This window comes from Octodon degus, unplaced genomic scaffold, assembly GCF_000260255.1.
Source record: "Octodon degus isolate 3935 unplaced genomic scaffold, OctDeg1.0 scaffold00063, whole genome shotgun sequence".
Taxonomy (NCBI): domain Eukaryota; kingdom Metazoa; phylum Chordata; class Mammalia; order Rodentia; family Octodontidae; genus Octodon; species Octodon degus.
The window spans coordinates 13,076,911-13,084,138 of NW_004524639.1; positions in this window are offsets into that span (position 1 = coordinate 13,076,911).

Here is a 7,228-nt window from a genome sequence, read left to right on the forward strand (position 1 = left end):
TGCAGCTGCTGGTTTACACCCCAGGCATATATTCCAAGCCTGAGCTGTGCCTGGAGGAGACAAGCTGGAGTAGCGGGGAGAGGCAGGTCTCCCACACACTCACTGGGTGTGGGCTAGGACTGGGTCTGGGGCTTCCCGGAATGAGTTATAAATTCCTACTTGGCGGTCGGGGTTGGGGAGGTGCTGTGGAGAGGTGGGGTGCATCCCAAGGGTGTGGGAGAGCGTCTCACACACGCTGCGTCTGGGCTGGGACCGGTATTTGGTCCCACTGGCGCAGGGTAACAGGAAGCTCTCCCACACACTCACCGGACCTGGGCTAGGTCTTCGTTTCAGTATTAGTAGTTTACATTGAGTGATTAAGGATTACTCTAAACCTTTACATTTATATTAACCTTATAAATACTTATAATAATTTTGTAATCTAGGTTTTCTTTCTGTCTGCATTTTTAAAATATCGGTAATGAAATAAAAAGAAGCTAAAATTTATGGTAAGTCACAAAACTAGGAAATGTCAATGCCAGATTTTTTTTTTAAACTGGGAATTGAACTCAGTCCCTTGAGCTTGCTGGGGAAGTGATTATTCTACTGATCTATCTCCTCAGCCCCCTATGCCAGAATTTGAAGCCAGTAGTCTGGTGCCAGAACTTGAACACTAAAGAATTATTCTCCAAATGCCTCTCAAACTTAAAAAACTGAGAAAAGTAAATTTCAAAAGAGTAAGTGAGGATCACTAACTAAATATTTTTTTGCTCTTTTAGGTCACAGAATTTTCAGATCATAGTAAATAGTATCACAGAAGCTTTTCTCAGTATGTGGGAACTTCTTCTCAAAGTACAGAATATAAGCAGCTATGGCTTCTTACTTTGCACAAGAGAAGGTCTTCTTTCCTTCCTCCTTCTTCCACTTCCATCCTTCTTTCCTTCTTTCCCTCTATTTTCATTCCTCTCTGCTGTAGTGTGCTTTTGTTTTTTTGTTTTTTTTTCCTTTTCTTTTTCTGTATTTGATGCAGGGTCTCACTGTACAGCTCGGACTCATAATGATGCTCCTATTTTCAGCCTTCCCAGCACTAGGATTACAGATGTGCACCACAAAGACAGGTCTCAGTGATTGACTCAGCACACACAGTGGTGGGGCCAGTGCAGCATGTGGAACTGCGGTTTGAACCCTGGTTCCTACACTTGCCAAAGCATATTCTTAATCCACTGTGCTATCCTGCCAGCCCTGTAGTGTGATTTTCATAACCAGCATCAGAGTACTAAATGATAATAGCACTTCCTCTAACTCCAGTCATTGGATGATTAAAATGATCACCAAATTCTGGAAGAAATCTCTATGTCAACCAAAGATTTTGTGTACCTCCATCTTAGTGGAATATGTTTTAATGAGTAAAGTAGAAGGGAAATAATTTTTGAATACTGGATCTGTGTCAAATGCATGTTGTGCTGGGAGATATTTGTGTGTATAGGTATACAGGTTTAAAATATTAAAGTACTTTGAGTATCTGTGTATTCAAAGTGGTTAGGATAGATATATAGTTGCGTTCTCTTAATGAATAGAATGATTTGTTCTAATGTTGTTTGCAAATAGGATCACAAGTCCGCATCTTGTACAGCAATTAACCACTAAGAAGAATATATGCTGTGTATTATTTGTTGAAACTCTACTTCCGATTTGATTTGAAACTGTCTCATTGCTATCTGTTTATCAATAAAACTTTGAAAAAAATAAAGTACTTTGATAACTTTATAAGTTATATATCTAATTTGCATATGAGAAAAGAGCAGACTGGAAAATTAACTTACCAGTAGTTTCACAGTGGTAGAGGGAGCAGGTAGGGTTAATAGCAAAAAGATCACCTTACAATGTTTGGACACTTGAGATATCAATCACCCTGCTTCAGTGTTATTTACCAAATGAAGTGCAACCCTTTGAAATTTAATTTTGGAATGAATTTCTATTCCAATCATGTTCCAAAAAATAGAGACTATGATATCTATCTCTTTAACATTTACAGTTTTACCTAAGATATAAGTCCTCAGAAAGTTCTGTATGGTCAAGGATTATCTTTCCATCCTTAATAGCAAACTGATGCTTAGTGTTTCTACTTCTTCTAGAGAAAGAGCTCAACATGACGCAAAGGGCTCAGAGGAGTTACATTGACAAAAACCTGTGATCCAAGTCAGGCATGAGGGTACATGCCTGTATTCTCAGCACTCTGGGAAGATGATGTAGAGAAATTATATCTTGGAGTCTACCCTGGGAGACATAGAGCTTCAGATGTCAAGAACTTGGTTTTATTTTATTTTATTTATTTATTTTTGTGTCTTTTTTTTTTCTTTTTTATTTTGAGGAACCAGGGATTGAACTCAGGCCCTTGTGTTTGCCAGGGAAGTGCTTATTCAACTGAGCCATCTCCCTGGCCCTTAAGTCCTTGGTTTTAATCTCAAGTGCAACATCTTTGGGTTCAATCTCTAGTACTGAAAAATGATACCGTGAAGATACATATCTAGTAATTTTAGAAAAGAGTGTTGTTTAGTGTTTCTCTAGACAGTATTGCATTTTATTTATTTATTTATTTATTTATTTATTGTATTTTAGGATAAGGTCTACAGGGTGTTCAGGGTCTCACTACTACAGCAGACTTATAGTGATGCACCTGTTTACAGCCTCCCAAGAGATGTGATTACAGGTGCACACCACTGCGCCCAGTCTCAATTGCTGTCACAGCGAGCCCTGGGAGGTGGGGCTGGCACTGCAGACCCAAGGATCAAACCCCCGATCCCAGCACATGCTTGCAGCTGCTTTAATCCACTGAGCTATTTGGCCAGCTCTAATAGTATTATATTTTAAAGGATGCCATGGAACAAGAATAATTGTTATGCTTACACAGATAAACATTACAGAGTATTTGGTTAGCCAAAAAGAGAATAGAAAAAAAAAAAAACCTGTTACATATGCTAATACAATTGGCATGATCTTGTAGCCTATGCCTTTCTCCAATCAACAACTTTTCTGGTAATTTACATGTCAAATAAACATAGCTTCAATGTCACACACTATTTAGGAGCTAGAAGTAGACTGTGCTCATAGGAAAAGATCACCTACTTTCCAGAGTATGTGCAATCACTAACAAAGAGAAAATTGTCTGTGACCCTCATTAAAGTAGATAAGAGAGCCTTTATTAGCCTTTATAATAATATATGCACTCTTGTTATAAGAGTACTATACTAAAAGGAATTTTATAGATCTATGTTCATTATGTGTCTCCTCAAACATATATTTTGAAATCACATTACTAATGTTATGATAGCAAGAAAAGTGACCTTTGGGAAGTATTTAGGTCTTCAGAGCAGAGACCACATGAACATGATGAAGGACCTTAAAAATAGGCTAAGTGAGTTTGTATCTCTTTTCCCATGAGAGGATATAGTTAGTAGTTATTATCAAGAGAAGAATCCCTCACAGTGAGTCTGCTAGCATCTGGTTCTTAGATTTCCAAGCCTCCTGACAAACACATTTCTGTTGCTTACAAAGTGCTGTTTGTGATATAGTTTTATGGCAGATTAGAAGACATAGGAAAATGGAAGAGAAATTATATATAAATTTTACCATATAAAGGTCAAGTGGAGAGTTTTTTAATTTCTCAAGATTTTTTTCTGATCTTACAATAATTATATATACTAATGGGATACAATACGGCATCTTAACCCATATATATAGTCTCCACTGATCAAATCAGGGTAAAACATAAGTAAAAATTTATAGTCAAGGAACAGAGAGGCAGTCAGTAGATGGAAAATTACAAATTGGAAATATCAAAGGTACAGGCTACATTGTCTAAATTTCCCTGATAAGATTTCCATTGCCAAAGGGATGATGATAAATCAAGAGTAAAAGGGAAAACTTTGAACAGATGTTAAGGATGGAATATTTTTACTAAACTGCTTTTACAGGATTATTGTTCAAGCCAGACTTAATAGGTAGGACAGAGTCCTAGGATCTAGACAAAATAGGGGCACAGAAAAATCCGAATACATTTTAGTTAAAGAGAAATGTTCTGCATAATGAATATGAGTTGTTTTATTACAGAAATAAAATAGTCCTTGAGATTGATTTAAAATGGATAAAAAGCCTAGCATTTAAAAACATTGATGATTGTATTAAACAATGCAAATGTGTTACAATTTTCTTCATTAGTGATGTTAAATTCATTGTTTGTAAATGGAGATATTATTATTATTATTATTATTATTAGTAGTAGTAGTAGTAGTAGTAGTAGTAGTAGTAGTAGTACTAGTAGTATTTGGCGGAACTAGGGATTGAACTCAGGTCTTTGCACTTGCCAGGGAAGCACTTATTCCACTGAGCCATATCCCTGGCCCCAAGAATATTATTTATAAATCAAAACTTTTTATATTCCTTAAACACCAATGAATACATTTCCTTACTTGTTGAATTGGGTACTGCTTATTGATCTACATTCATCATTGATAAATTTATTTAATGTTTTGCCATAAAAGTTCTGTGATGATTGTGCATCAAGCAATACTGATGTCAAAAATAGTTATAACTATGTTTAATTTGCTTTTTTTCATAACCATTCATAATGTTTATGAATACTTCTAGATTGCTTTCCAACTTACATCTGTCATATTTTTCCTCACTCTTGCTAACATTTAATATTATATACTAAACTAACTTTTGCATGTGTAGTAAATCATATTTTTCTTCTGTATTAGTGTATGTTTGTGATATGTAATAATTCCATATATTTAAGGCATTTGGTTCACACATATCGCATCCTGAATCAATCTATCTGTCTATCTATCATGTATAAGACATTTTTTTTTCCTGGGCCTATTGACCATTTGTACTTTTCCATTTGAGAAGAGTATACTTGTTGTATGTGTCCATTATTTTATTGCCTTTTGATTTTTGAAGTCTATCTTCTTAGATCTTTCATATATTATCATATTAGTCCTAATACAGAAGAGTAGTTGGTAAAATAAATTCCCTTCTACATGTCTTTTCACTCTGTTGATTGTTTTCTCTGTGTGGAAACCTTCTTTAAATAACCCTGTATTTGACTTCATATTTGTTGTACCATCAAAGATTTGTTCAAGAATTGTTTGTATTTTCCTCTTTTAAATGCATAAATAAAATGTACCATACATATATAAAATGGAGTACTATCCAGTTATAAAAAGAAAGAATTCAAATCATTTGTAGGAAATTTGATGGAACTTGAGGCCATAATGTTAAGTGAAACAGGTCAGAGAAAATTGGATTTAAAATTATATTAGTATTTATTAATCCCTTATAATTCCAACAAAAGGGAATGTTTAGTACTTATGTTGAATAATCATTTATTTAGAAAATTCCATTTTCTAGTCTTTTTCAATTTATGCACTATATGGGAGTATTTTTTTTCTTGTTCATTATTGGAGATTAACTTATATTAAGTGTATTGTTTTGTTTTTTTCAGAACCTGGGATTGAACTCAGACCCTTGTGTTTGCCAGGGAAATGCTTATTCCACTGAGCCATCTCCCTGGGTTCCTTATATTAAGTGTATTATCTTAATTTCCAATATATGCAATGAAAATTATTTTCTTATTTAATTATTGGACTTTACTTTTGCTTATTGTGAGAATTTTCTGAAATATAGAATGTTGTAATTTCCCTATTATCTGACATGTCAACTATTAACATATTGATAGCCTTCTATATTTGTACTGTCTTAGTTATCCTAAAATGATTAAATTTGTTTAAGTGGAAATAAAAAGTGAAAAGGACTTTGGGTGTGTAGTTTTATTAAATATATATCTAGGCATTTTGTATATCTACAGTATTCATTCTTAATTATTTTTCTGACTTTCATTACATATTTCCTATACTCCATAGTAAATCTATTTGAATGTCCTTGAAAATATAAGACCTCAATATATTTACTTAAAATAATTCCTATTTATGTTTATATTATTATTGAAATTGTCAAAGTTGTTTTCTCATTTTACAATTTTAATGGTAAACTTTGTAACACATCAGTGTCATATGATTATTATAGTTTTCTTTTTAAGGTATACTTCATATACTACATATAATTTCTATATAACTGATTTCATTTCTGTAATTCAATGAGATTTATTAAATATATAGGCTACAGTCCAAGTTTAAAACATTTTTATCACCAAAAGTGACCTTTTATTCTTATTTTCCATCATACACTCTTCCTATGCCATCCTCATGTATCAGACTTTCTTCTTTTGTTGTCTCATAGTATAACAGTATTCAATTATATAGCTCGAATACATGTTTGGAGGAACAATCCCCTGTCAACTTAGGTTGCTTCCTCTCCACTGCTAGTTTGACTGTGATGTTTATTTTCAGCAGCACTGGGATTGAATTCATGGACAACGACCCATATCCTTTGCCCTTTTTTTTTTCTTTGAGGCAAGATCTATCTATTGTTACCTAAATTGGGCTTGAATTTTGGGGTCTTTCTGTTCCAGGTCCATCTTGTACCTTTTATTGTAGTGAGTGAATATTGTTACTTTTGTCAAATTTCAACAATATATGTACAGCTTAAGCAAACACATAAAATTGTAACAATAAGTTATACTCTGTACTCATATCATCAGCCATTGAAATTATGATTTTATCTGTTCTTTGAAGATATTCTGTTCTCTTTATATATAACAAAGCTCATTCATTCAAACAACATCACTTCATGGTTATTGATTTATTTACAATTTTTAATTATTTATTCTGGATTGTTTTCATTATCAATAAATTCATTTTGAATTTTGCTTTAGTGTTATGTTAATGATATTGTAATTAGTATAATATTTTAATTCACTTACACTTTGAAATTGTTAAACAGAAAAATATATATGTTCACACTTCAAATGATAGGTTCACGATCATGCTATTTTTCTATACCTCTATTTGACCATGCAGCAATATGCTCTTTTTTTTTTCTTTTTTTCAGAACCAGGGATTGAACTCAGGAACTTGCGCTTGCCAGGGAAGCACTTATTCTACTGAGTCATCTCCCCGGCCCCTCAATATGTTCTTATGGGCTTTGTAAGTCTATGAAGATTTGCAATATGTTTCAGTTTTTTTTTAGCAGTCTATTCTTTTCATGACAGGTACATCTACAATAATTTCTTTACTAATATTTCTCAGTTTCAGGGAGATAGCTCAGAGGCATAATTGTCTGTCTGGCA